The 13,912-nt window shown below is 39.2% G+C and overlaps 1 pseudogene; it reads right to left on the bottom strand.

The window, feature by feature from the left end:
* Positions 1-830: 830 nt before the first annotated feature.
* Positions 831-2,504, bottom strand: LOC114027110 (annotated as a pseudogene).
* Between the last annotated feature and the right edge of the window lie 11,408 nt (positions 2,505-13,912).

The raw sequence follows: 13,912 nt of genomic DNA, 5'->3' as shown, positions 1-13,912 counted from the left end.
TACCGTCACTTCCTAGTTCAGGCCTTCATATCTGGACTGTTGTCCATGATCTCCTAACCAGTCTTCCCACTTTCAATCTCCACCCCTCTACCCGCAATGTCTTGGTGTCAGTTAGGTGGTACACTGGATAGAGTGATGTGCCTGGAATCAGGAAAATCTGAGTTCAAATACAGTTTCAGATACTTACTAGTTGTGTGACTTTGGGCAAGTCACTTAACCTCTGTTTGCCTCAATTTCCTCAACTGTAAAATGGGGATAATAACAGCACCTTCCTCCCAGGATTATTATGAGGATCAAATGAGATAATATTTATAAAGGGCTTAGCACAGTGCCTGGCAAATTGTAGGCTCTATATAAATGCTTATTCCCTTTCTCCTTTTTCCAATATAGCCTACAAATAACTGACAGACATAACACCTTGATGCTATAACACCTTAATGACCTGATCTGATCCCACAGTTCCATTGCTGAGGAACCCTCAATGGGTTTCCTCATCCCACTTAATAAAGCCTAAGAACTCAGCCCAGTCCATTATCTCCACAATTTGTCTCCTACTTACCTTTCCAGCTTTATGTCTCACTATTCCCCCTCACATACTCTTGTTTTCAGTCAAATTAGGCTGCCTACAATCTTTTTTTTTAATTGCAAAGTAAAACATTTATTTACAACTGTTTATAGGCAAAGAAGGTAAAAAACAAGTTAATCTCCATCTTGATGTGTGTGTCTGTGTTTTAGTTACAGTTTAGCATGCAGCAGTACATGTCCTCCCAAAAGTCTCTTAAGATTTGGTGAGTTCTAAGTATTCATTATCTAATGAGCTTCCCTTAAGTTTAATACATGTAGTATTTAATTCCTGGATAAATTAAAGGAAATATGACATAGCAAGCTGTGTAAAAGACAGCACCACAGCTGGAAAAGGCTTGTGGCTTTGTGATCCAGGGTTATGACTTAAAATAAAAGTAAACAGCATATAATACAATAGTAGAGAAATGTTTAAGTAGAGTTATGGAATTAGGTGACAGTATAGAGAGCAACTCAATTGAACTAGCAATACATTCTCCACCAAGCTTGAAGTAAAGGAAACATGCTTTTTTTAACTGATGCAGGCACTCATCTGTGCCACAAAATAATTCATAGAGTCTGAGCAAGAACATTAACAACAAATGTGTGGGACTTTCTTCTTGACCGATAGAATGAATTTTTGGCCTGGAGAACCAGTCTCTCATCATAAAGGCGGAGAGACTCTTTAGCAGGCTTCAGCATATTTTTATAGCATTGAAAACAACACTCATTCCCTAACCAATAAGAAGGTGCCAAATATTATAGGTATCTCAGATAAGAAGAAAGCCTCTTTGTTTACTGGTGAAGGAGGAAAGAAACTTTCAGGCATCGATCTCCAAGGATCATTCTGAATTCTCTGTAGAAATGGTTCTTTTATGTGATCAGGTAACTGTGGATTAATTTTCTTTACCACATCATCTCTTAAGGTTCTTGGCACTTCTCCATAATATCAACAAGAACTCAAGTCTCACTGGATAAAATCTGGTAGATGAGAATTGGGCGAGGATCGGCTAAAATGAGCTCAGTATGACTTGCTTTAATCACATCCTTTATAAGGAAGCCAACAAAATGGAATGTGATAAACACTTTACTGGAAACCAGATTTTTCCTGAACTTGGAAAAAAGCCCATCTGTAACAACTGTCAATGGTGCACAGAGTTCCTTTATTTCTCCAGTTTGTTTATCTTTGTACAAACTCCCATCACAACATCATCTTCCTCTAGTTATTTCAACACAACCCCTTCAATGTACTTTGTATTGGGTTCTGCCATAGCTGCCTTTTGGAGACTCATGATGAAACTTCCACGATGAAATGTTCAGGCACTCTGCACCTGACTGTTTGCTGAACCTGGGTGCTAACTTCAATATCCACAGTGCACCCTTGGTCATGAATTACATAACCATTTACAATGTGGGTATCAAGGCCATCCGGACTTTCAAGATCCAGATCTTTAAAAGCACAACCCCCACCCAACCCCCCACTCCTAGCAGTTCTCCAAGTATCCTGTCAGGTTCTTTTAAATCTCTCTCAATTAGTGTCATCTTTCTTTCATGTCTGACAGCCAAAGTAGACCCAAGTACACCTGATCCCCCAATAACAACTTCTGGGTCATACTCAGAAGTCACTGATGTAGATGCAACTCTTTCCAGTAGGGTTGTCTTTGGAACATCCATTCCCTTTTTGTCCTTCCTGAATTTTAGTTGCTCCGTGGTGCTAACTGGGATGGCGATTGTGTGCAGAAAAGGCCAACAAATGGCAAAGATGAAAGAATGTCAAAGAAAATCCCAAACTGAGACTTTTTTTTTTTTTTTTTTTTTGCTGTTGCCTGTGGAATCCTCCATTCCGATAATGGTATCTGTAAGACTGCACCACACCCAAAGAAAAACACAAGCACACACACGAACAGCTCCTAGGTGGCATGTTACAAATGTTCGGCCCCCATTTCTTATAAAAATGGGTGAAAGTGGCAACCTCCTGTTGTTTGGGGGTCGTCCTGTTGAACTTCTTTCTCCCTACCAGTAGCGTTGTCTGCCCATTCAATTGCCTCTAGAAAAACAATGGGGGCTTCCAAAGGAGCCCCGGCCGAGTGTCCCCAAACTCACCCCCGCCCCAACCCCCTTCACAACGTTACCGTTTGGAGAAAAGATAAAGGCGTTAAAACACACAGAGTTAATGAAAGTTTCTCCCGAGAAGCTGGGGGAGGGGGCGGCGAGGGGTGGGGGGAGTTCGGGGCTCTTGGGTTCAGCAGCGTCTCCTGTGGACCCTGCCCCTGGGCTACAGGTGAGGTGTGTGTGTTGGGGGCGCGGCTGGGGGAGGTGGAGCAGCCTGGGAGCACTAGACTGGTAGCGCTCTTCGCAGCAGCCTCTGCTCAGCATTTTGGCCGCACACCTGGAGGTGGTGAGGGGTGGGGCGCCGAAGAATCCTCACAGAGCGGTTTGGGACCCGCCCACTCTGAACCTTTCGGGTCCTTTTACTCTCTTCTGTGAACCTGCAATACTGGCCTCCTTGCTGTTCCTTACAGGTAACACTTCACCTCCTGACTCTGCCTTTGCACTGGCTGGCCCTCAAACGTGGAATCCTTTCTTCCATTTCACTTCTGCTTCTTGGTTTCTCTGGCTTCTTTCAAGACAGCTCAAATCCCACTTTCTTTACGTCTTTACCAGTCCAGCCCCTACTCTTAATTATGTCGAGTTCATCTGTCCTTTAAAGCCTGTTCTCCCACATAGTAATCATATACATACATATATCCTACACAAGGCAATAATTAGTTTTAAATAAAAGTTTGTTGTGTATAAAAAAGGGTAGGGTGAAGGGGTAGCCAACAAAGACTGTAATGGAAAGAGAACCACACCCGGAGTCTGGAGACCTTGGCAATTACCTTAATCTCTATGCCCCAGTTCCACCCTTCTTAAAATGGAGGGTAAGGTGAAGTAGAATCAGGGGTTCTTAACCTGCGGACTATAAACTTTAAAAATATTTTTATAACTATTTCAATATATTTGGTTTCCTTTATAATCCTGTGTATTTTATTTTATGCATTTAAAAATGTTATTCAGAGAGCAGGTCCATAGATTTCACCAGACTTTCAAAGAAGTCCATAACACAGAAAAGGTTAAGAACCCCTGGACTAGGTAATCTACCTGTTCTAAACACACACACCTGGAAAAACCTGGAACAAAGGCTGAAATTCTGATCTGGTGTCCAAGGGGAGGACTGACGGAATCCAGACTGTCTGTGGCTCTGAATGTAGCACTGCTGCCCTCTAGCCTTGGTCGGGGCTCACAGTGCTGTTCTTGATGATTGCTAGAAACAACAACAATAAAAAAAAAAAAATGGATTGCTTAACCTCTTCGGCAATGAGAAGTGGAGGATACTGACTTTAGATACACTGAATTTAGAGCGCAAAGATAGTGGGAACTTGAGGCATCAGCAGTGAAGCCAGGCTTGGTACTGATGTGAGCTTCAGGAGAAAAAAAAACCCTTAATTTTCTGTGAAACGTTTCTTAACATGCATGCTTGTGCTCCCAACACATATCAGTTGTGCATTTTTAGGGAGGCCATTGAAATCATCAAAGTATTTTTCATTAGCTAAATGTCCTGATAACTGTGTGAAAGGCACTGGGACTATGTCAAAACTTCAGTTGTTTGGGTTTTTTTTTTGGTGTGGATATATAATTTGTTTGGTGCAGACTTGCAACTCTTTTGTAACTTAGATGCATAAGGCACAGTATGTATATCAGAGGCCGAACCTGAATTGTCTTTCTGACCCCGATGTCAGCCCCTTTATCTGCTGTGCTTTGTTCTCACTTGTTAAGTGTATACTTAAGGAGACAGTTTATCCTTTCCGAAGCTTTGTCGAGTAGGTGAACAGCCTGTTTTCATCCATACTAAGTCCCTGCAGTATTTGTACTCTGCAGAGTGCTAGGGATAGAAAGGACTCCCTCACGGAGCCAGATAGCTAATCAAGGAGATGAGATGTGCTTATCAAAATTTTTAAAAAATTTAAAAATGTTTATTTTGGATTCTGGGATCCAAAAAAGAGACTGACCCTAACTCTTTTTTTTTCTAAGCGAGTGTGAAGGGCCATTGGAAACTCCTTCTAAATTGAGTTTCCTATCTATCAGTATCACTAATTATTTAAAAAGCCCAGGACACCATCAAGTTCTCAGGGATAAATAGACAGTTTTGTGTAGGCGGGAGAACCCTCCCCAAAAGATAAACTCTTTGTAGGCTATATGACGTGTACTGCATATGTTTTGTATGTACTTATACATGTTTGCCTCCTGATGGAATGTAAGCTCCATAGGGAAGGGGCTTATTTTTTTTTGTCTTTGTATCTTCCGTGTCAAGCACAGTGCCTGACACCTTGTAGCTGCTTAATAAATGCTTATTGATTGATTGGTTCATTAATAGGCTAGTGAGCCCTTCATTAACTGAAACCTTTCCTCAGGATCGGATGTAGCAGATGGTACAAAATCCCAAAGATGAGCTCCAGCTCCATCTAGCAAGTAAGCACCATTTCCTTCCAGTCCTGGGTCCCAACACGAATACCCTAGTGATCTCTTAAACATTTCAATTGAGCACAAAGTCAAAAAGAGTTGGAATATCCTCACACCCCCTTGAATCTCTTTTAAGCCCTATGTCATAGAGTTTCCTAGGTCTCTGATTTCCTGTATTTGAGTGATTTTTATGAAACTCAATTGAAAATTGGCTTTAAAATGCTGTAAAAGAGGAGAATTAGCAGCAGGAGGTTTGGGAACACAACAGTCCAAGGTCAGGTAAAGGTACCCATATAATGCTTTTTATTAGTTACCGAAGTGAGCCTTTCCAATTTCCTAAGCAGTACTTGGCAGTGAGACTTGCTTCATGCCTGTTAGGTTTACAGGCAACAGATGGGAATAGCTTCTGCTGCTGAGGCTTGCTGATGTCATAGTAAACCTGCTTGCTATAAATATACAAGCCCGCATAAAATTAAAAGGTGCTAGGATAGCCTGAGTCTGCCCTCTGTCTAAGAGAACAGAGATGCAATCCAATTCAATTCAACAAACATTTATCAGGAATGTGCTCTGGCACTATGTTAAATGTTGGGTATTCAAAGACAAAAATTAAAAGAGTCTCTGTCCTCAGGGAACTTACATCTTCTGAGAGTGGGGAGAAATACAACCCATAGATATGTATGTACAAAGTAATTTTAGGAAAGAGGACATTAAAACTAGAGAAGATCAAGAAAGCATTCAGGTTGGAGGTGGAACCTGGGTTAAGCCTTAAATGAAGCTAGGGATTTTTAAAAAGCAGAGAGGAGGAAGGAGTTCATTTTAGGCATGGGGAACAGGGTGCAAAAGTGCAGAGAAAGGAGATGTGTCAGACTTGGGGATCATCATGAGTCCTTCCGCCTCAAAGAAGTTTTATGAAGGATTTCTGCCTGGGTTGCATAAGAGCTTGGCTTCTCACCTGGGGTTAGAAAATTAGACTGAATAAAACCAATAACCCAAGAAAGAAACTGGCTATATTTCCCCTTAGCCATTCTAAGGAGTAGTCCTAAGGGGTTGGGGTATCTTTCTCTAATGATATCTGTCTGAGCCCTCATCCCAATGTATTCTTACCACTGTCAGCAACCAGTAATTAATATCCCAGTTCCGTTTAACCAATTAACAGCTTTTACAAAGGGATATTAATACAGATATAGCAAGAACAGCAATATAAACATTTCCCCCCAAAGCTGGGGACACTCTCTCACATACACTATCTTAATCTCTGGGGTGAGTAGGATTGGACTTAATGTGTTTCTCACATGGCATTTGCCCCACCAAGATCACTTCCAAATTCAGTATGATTGATGAATGGAAGGATCTACATCTCTACTTCTGAACAGTACTAGGCAGGTCACTTAGGACTTTGTTCCTTACTGTCTCACTTCTCTCAAATTCTGACATGAATTTCAGCTCCAGATTCTGGTGGCTCTCTCTCCTGACCTTTCAAAGGTCATAGACTTCTTCAATATCCTTCACCCAAAACAGGAAAGAATAAGTGAGAAGAAGTAGAGAACAGAAACCGAAAGTCAGCCTTTCCTGGAGAGGCCTCTTCCCTTAGAGCATTGCCTCTCACTGGAATGTGGCCCAGCAGGTAGGAAAGAGATTGGCCAGGCCCTGACTGACAAGTGTATTTTGAATGAATCCCAGTTCCAGCCACGTGTCAGTCAATATTAAAGCTCTTCAGTATGTAGTTAGTAGACCAGAACCATGTACCAGAAGCCACTTCCATTCGATGTCATCATGCCTTTTCAGAAGCAGGCTCCCCAGGATTGCTTTAGACCCTCCCTTTGTTATAGTTAAAAATGGAGACCTTCGATTGTCGTTGAGTCGTTTCTGTTGTGCTTGACTCTTTGTGACCCCATTTTGGGGTTTTCTTGGCAAATGTAATGGAATGGCTTGCCATTTCCTTCTCCAGTTCATTTTACAGATGAGGAAACTGAGGGAAATGGGGTTAAGTGACTTGCCCATAGTCACATAGCTACTAAACATCTGAGGCCAGATTTGAACTCAGGAAGATGAGTCTTCCTGAGTCCAAATTCAGTGCTCTAACCACTGTGCAACCCAGCTGCCCTGGAGACCTTCTGTATGCATATAAAAATATTTTTTTCTTAAGCTAAGTCCTTAGACAGTTGTTTTTCTCCTTTGGGCCTCAGCTTTCTCATGTTTAAAATGGAGACTTTCTAATTCTAAGTTAGAGGCTTAGGGAAGGTAGCAAAAGGAAGTCATTTCAAAAGGCAGACTAAATGCGTGCTGGTTCTAACTAGCTGGCAGCTGAGGACTTACTCATAGGCATAATGATGTCCACAAGCAGACAAACTCTGACTTAATACTTAGGTGCTTTATTTATGGCATTTGGTTTGGTCTGGGTGATAAATCCATAAGCAAGAAGTGCTGATATATTGATGGTAGCTCAATATTCATTTTAAAAATCTTTTGTTGTCCTGTATGACTATAATGTCCTTGGCTAGAAGGATCCTGAAAGACCAGGGTTTAATTCACAATATTTTTTTAATTAGTTACATTTGTACAACAGCGCAAACACCAAAGACTAAAAGCACTTTGACTGAAGAAAAATTGTTCCTATTGAAATATCTTTCAAAGACCTAGATCAGTATTGTCTTGGGAAGAGGTTTATAAAATCTTCCCTTCCTTAGGATTTGAGTAGAGTTTGGTTTTCCAGCAGCTATGATTTGTTACAGAGCAAAAAAGTTATGGGAACCTATAATTATTAAAATAATCTGAAAGCACTCTGTAGAAATTCAAATCACGATTATACAGGGACAGACTGATTGTCCTTGCCCATCTGTTTTCTTCTGTTAGCATCAAATTTTTGGTGACCTAATTCTTTGAACATTCACTACAGCCTGGTGTTCAGGGACAGAAGATAAAAACTTCTGCTTTTTTCATCATTAATACTCTGGTTAAATGTTTAGTGCAATCACAGATCAAAACTAAGATAGGTGGCATTCTTAGCTTAGCACTTACCACAGTGGTAAGGTATTTAATATGGTAGCACATGGTAGGTATTTAATAAATGTTTATTGATTGATTCTTTTATTTAATTTTGTTTTATTTAATAATGTTTTAATTCCATACTTACACATACACAGAAGAATTTATATGAAAATGTGAATATCTATTTCATGATACTTCCTTTTAAAAAACACATCATAAATTCCAGTATTATTTTCAAAATTATCTTTTCTTTGATTCTTTGTGAACTTTCTTCTGCTCTCTTCTGTGCATTTTAAAAAATGTTTCAATGGCTCACTTTTTGGGATGACACTATAGCTAACTTGCTCTCTCCTCCATAAGCCCTCCAATTAAAAGAAAGGGGGAAAAAACAAAAACAAAAAACCTCTTTTAACAAATAATCATAATTAAGTAAAATGAATCCACCCAATGGCTATGTCCAGAACACACACACATATCTATATCTATATCTATCTATCTCTATCTTTCTATCTATCTATCTATCTACTTTTTTTTTGCACTTTTAATCCATCACCTTGCTGTCAGGAGGTGAATAACATAGGTCTTCTGGAGATAAGAGTTGGTTCATCATTTGATTGGAGTTCTTTCACAAGTTGGTTTTCTTTGCAGTGTTGTCCTGATACAAATTGTTCTAACTCTGCTCATTTCACTCTGCATTAGTTGATATTACCTAGGATTTTTCTGTAATTGTCTCCTTTCGTCAGTTCTTAAGGTACAATGATACTGCATTCCATCTGTATATCACAATTTGCTAAGCTATTACTGAAATGATTTGCATACCCTTGGCTTCAAATTTTTTTAATCTTCTTTTTTTAGGATTAAGAAGTTTATTTTTCTTAGAATTTCTTAGGATTATTTCCTCCTTAGTATTACTCCCACTCTTAACCTCCCTCTACAGATGTCCTGCTTGTTTTCCCTCTGAATTTGACATATTTTTATCCCAAACTTTTTGTGTATGTGTGTGTATATATATTCAACTATTGTTTGTCCAGTTCAGATAAGAGGTTAGGTTCATTTGATACCTATTCATCTGATTCCTTTGTTCCTGTTTGTTACTTTTGTTATCATATACTTCAGCTATGGTAATTTGGAGGTTACACTGCCTTCTTCCTCCTTTCTCTAAGTATATTCTTTTTACTCATCCTTATCTTTCCTCTCTTGCTTCTTTTTGTATCTCCAGCAGTTAACACAGTACCTGGTACGTAGTAGATGCTTAATAAATATTGATTGATTAATTTTAATTCCCTTGGAACAGAACCAATCAATCCCTACGACATGCTTTTCTTATCTAACTCCGTTTGAAAGGAGAGATGGCTAGGGAGAGCAGTGGAAAGAATATTGGGTCTGGAGTCAAGAAATTCTGAATTCAAATTCATCCTCAGATACTGACTAGCTGGGTGACCCTGGGCAAGTCATTTAACTTCTGTCTGCTTCAGTTTCCTCTATTGTAAACTGGGGATAATAACAGAACCTACTTTAAAGTGTTTTGAGGATTAAATCAGAAAATATTTGTAAAAAGCATGGTGCCTGGCATATAGTAGGTGCTATCTAAATACTTATTCTCTTATTAAGGACACTTGTTCCTTTTTCCTCATTAGAATGCTAAGACTACATCATCATATAGTCCCTTTCAATCACTTATAAAAAACCAAAACTTTTCTAGGTTAATCTTTCCTCTTCTGCTTACATTGCAAAGGTAGAACTCAGCTCTGAGTTTTTTTTTTAAATCTGGAATGCTTGAAAGTCCTCTTTTTAATAAAAGACCTACTTTTTCTCCTGCAGAATTATATTCAGTTTTGCAGGATAAGTTATGCTTGGTGGTAAGCCTATCTTTTTTGTCTTTTGGAATATTGTATTCCAAGATCTTCTCTCATTTTAAGTAGGAAGCTGTCAGGTCTTGTGCAATCCTGATTATAGTTCCATGGTATTTGAACTGATTCTTTTTGGTCAGTTGAAGCATTTTTTATTTGATATGAGAGCTCAGGATTTTGGCCATGATATTGCTGGGACTTTTCCTTTTGGAATTCCTTTCAGAGAGTGATCAGTGAATTCTTTTTATCTTCACTTTGCCCTCTGGTAGGTATTGTCCTTTGTTTCTTCATCTCTCCAGCTTTATTTCCTAAATTGGGTCTTTGTTCCTAGGCTAGGCTATGCCCCCTTCTGTGCTTTTTGGATGGGCTGGTCACCCCTGCTTGGTGTCCATCTAGATTGTGCCCATTGCTGCCCTGACCTCTACTTCCCAAGGTTAGGCCCCACTGGATCTTTGAGGTTTGGAACACTTGATCGTTAGGATCCTCTATGGGACTCAGAACAAAGTGCTAGGGACCTCAGAACCCCTGGGCACCTAGACTGTCCTGGTTTGAGCACTGCTGTACCACACTGGTCACTGTCATTCCCTGGGTCACATAACTTACATTATATAATGTCTTAAGCTTTGCAAATTGAGAAAAATTCCAAACTTTTGTAACAAATATGCATAGCGAAGCAAAACAAATCTTCATGGTTATGGTATCCAAAAAGGTACATCTCATTCTGTACCATGAGTAGGTGGATAGCATGCTCCATTCATCATCAGTGTCTCTGAATTGTGGCTGGTCATTACATTCATTGATCCAAGATCTTAAGTCTTTCAAAGGTGTTTGTCTTTGCAGTGTTGTTATTCTACAAAATTTTCAGGTTCTGTTTACTATGCATCACTTTATACAAGTCTTTCCAGGTTTCTCAATAAAATCCTTTTGTTATTTCTTATGAGGAAATAATATTTCATTATATCCATAAACTATAGTTTGTTTAGCCTTCCTTAATTTATAGACACCCTTTCCAGAGTTATTTGATTAATTCATATCTCCACTAAAGTACATTAGTGTGCCTGTTTTCCCACTGCCCCATCTGACAATTGTAAATATCCTTTTTGTGTGATAGAATCTCAGATTAACTTGCATTTTTCTATTAGTAATTTGGAGATTTTTCCCACATGGCTGTTGATAGCTTGTATTCTTCCTTTTGACAACACTGTCAAAGTGTTAGTCAATTGTCTAAATTGAAGAATGGACACTCTCCCCCGCATTAGGTAACGGAAATGGGTAGAATCCAGATTGCAACCACTTCCAATAACAGGGTTCTTAGGAAAGCCGCTTAGCTTCTGGGCCACATAGGTCAAAATATCCACTGTATTGGAAACAATAAGCAGCTTGCAATTAGGGCTGTATTTAACAATATTGGGAATGATGAATTTAAAGATATTCACATTGTGCTGGACCAAATTAAGACAACTTTCTCCTTCCTGTTGATGTGCCCCTGCTGTAACAACAACCAACTTTGAGTTTGCAGTCACACTGTAGTCTTTGCCAGAAACGATCTTTGGTGTTTTGAGGAAAAGACTGCCATAAATAGTTGATCTGTCCTTTGATCTTTAATATATTGGGGAATGGCTCTTGTTTTTATATATTTAAATCAGTTCCTTAGGTATCTTGGGTATCAGACCTTTATCAGAGATATTAGTTTGGTTTTGAAGAGGATACATAGAATATGGATAGGTAGAGAGAAGTGGAATGGCTATTGTTGCTGGATAAATGATATTAAAAATAGTAAAGAAACTGGAAAAATGATTTGTGAAAATTTAATTCAGCTTTTTTCTATGGACAAAAATCTATTTTTTCTTCTTTGCATGTTCCCACCCCCAATGGAAAACAAACAAACAAACTCTCATAAGAAATACATATCATCAGGCAAAACAAAATCCCCCATTAGCCATGTCTAAAAATATATATATGTCTTATTCTGTACCTTGAGTCTCTGTCAGAAAAAATGCTTCATCATTGATGATGAAACGTGCTTCATCATTGGTTTTCTGGAATCATGGTTGGTCATTGCATTGATTAGCGTTCTTAAATCGTTCAAAATTGTTTGTCTTTACAATGTTGTTATAGTATAAATTATTCTCCTACTTCTGTTTACTTCATTCTGCATCAGTTCATACCAGTTTTCCCATTTTACTCTCCTAGAAGACATGTTCAGAAGAGTTACTGAATAAACTAGCTTGGCTAGAGCAGAGTTTTTTGTAGTAGAGCAATAGGAAATGAATAGAAAGGGATATTGGGCTCAAATTGTGTAGGGTCTTCAATGGCATGCTTCCTTTTGTAGGTGACATTAGAAAACAATTCAATTATTTTTTTTCCAAGTAAAATGACATACCAAATCTACCGATCAATTGTTGCCAAATTAATCTGCCTAAATACGATTTTTCTTTTTTTTTTTCTTCTTAAAACACTCTACTGCCCTCCTATTATGTACTGAACAAAGCCTTAGCTTTTTAGCTTTGTATTTAAAACCCTCCACATCTGGTGCCATCTTGCCTTTTTGCCCTTAACTCACCCTAAGCTTCACCATATTTTCTAAGCACCAATTTCTAAGCCAAATTGAATTATTCATCACCCCCTATAACACTCCACATTTCTGCTTTAGTGCTTTAGGTTATACCATTCTGTATGTTTGAAATATCTTCTTAGGGAGGCAGCACAGTGCAGTGGAATTTGGAGTCAGAGGACCTGTGTTCAAATTCTGATTTTGCCACTTCCTACCTGTGTGACCTCAGGCATGTCATTTGACTTTTCTGGGCCTTGGTGCCCTCAACTATAAAATGAAGAGATTGAACTAGATGGCTTCTGAGGTCCCTTCCATCTCCAAACCTCTCATCCTCTGGTCCTTCATCTTTGCTTGTAAAAATCCTATCTATCCTTGACTACCTAGATCGTCCATATTATTTTCAACTCCTGACTCTATCTGAGTCCCTAACAATCTTTGACTCCTGACTCAGCTCTGGTTCTGGTTTCTTTCTGACTTGGATTGTGGTCTGCGTACAGTCCTCTTCCCCTTCTTCCTGTCCCCTCACCCCATTTCTTCAGGAGGGATCTTCCCTCAGGCTAAGTGACTGGCATAATTTAATTACCAGCAGGATGAAGGCTGAAACCAAATTGCAGGAATTTGAGGAGTAAGTGATTACTGAAGAAATGGAAGCAGCAGATTTTCTCAATGTGAATTCATTTTGATACGGCAAGCAGAAAAGCTAAAGTTGTCTTAATCTGCATTAATGGAAGTATATTGTCCAGGAAAAGGTATTGTGTCATTGTTTCCTACTCTTATCAGACAACATCTTAGAATACCTTGTTCAGTTCTCGGCGACTCAATTTAAGAAAGCAGATATTACATACTCTACTTCTCCCTCAACTTCCCACATCTCTTCTTCCTAGGCCACATATCCCTAGTTCCTTCTACTAATTCTTGTATACCAAAGTGTCTAATATTCTCATCAACCTGATTTCACTCCTTGACAAGCACACCATCTTATCAATGTTCTTAAACTAATTGGGCAAATCCATACCAACTAGAGTCTTTAGACTAACAAACACACAGAGACATGTGGAACTGAGCCATAGTTGTGAACTCTCTGAGAATGGTAAAGATTGTTGCATGCCCCTATCACTCTTCCTTCACTCCTTCTAGAGGGGTAGAAGGTATAACGGGGAAGGTAAGTGTGGGTCTAACTTAGACTGGTCTTTCCTATTGAACAGGATCAGTTTAATGGCTACCAGTACCACCTGGTGGTTAAATATATACAAAGTAATTTGGGGAGGGGTGAACCTTAACAACTGGGAGGATTTGGAAAAGTTTCCTATAAAAAATGAGGAGTTATGCCTTGAAAAGAGACAAAGATTCCAAGAGGTAGAGGTGAGATCATTCCAGCCATGGGGTACGGTATTGCCAAAGTTCAGAGTTGGAAGATGGAATATTATGTATGGAGAACAGCAAATGCCAATCATGAGTA

Source organism: Vombatus ursinus, unplaced genomic scaffold (assembly GCF_900497805.2).
Source record: "Vombatus ursinus unplaced genomic scaffold, bare-nosed wombat genome assembly UNPS02014852.1, whole genome shotgun sequence".
Classification (NCBI taxonomy): Eukaryota; Metazoa; Chordata; class Mammalia; order Diprotodontia; family Vombatidae; genus Vombatus; species Vombatus ursinus.
The sequence above is the reverse complement of the archived record's forward strand: the minus strand, read 5'-3'. Positions and strand labels throughout refer to the sequence as shown.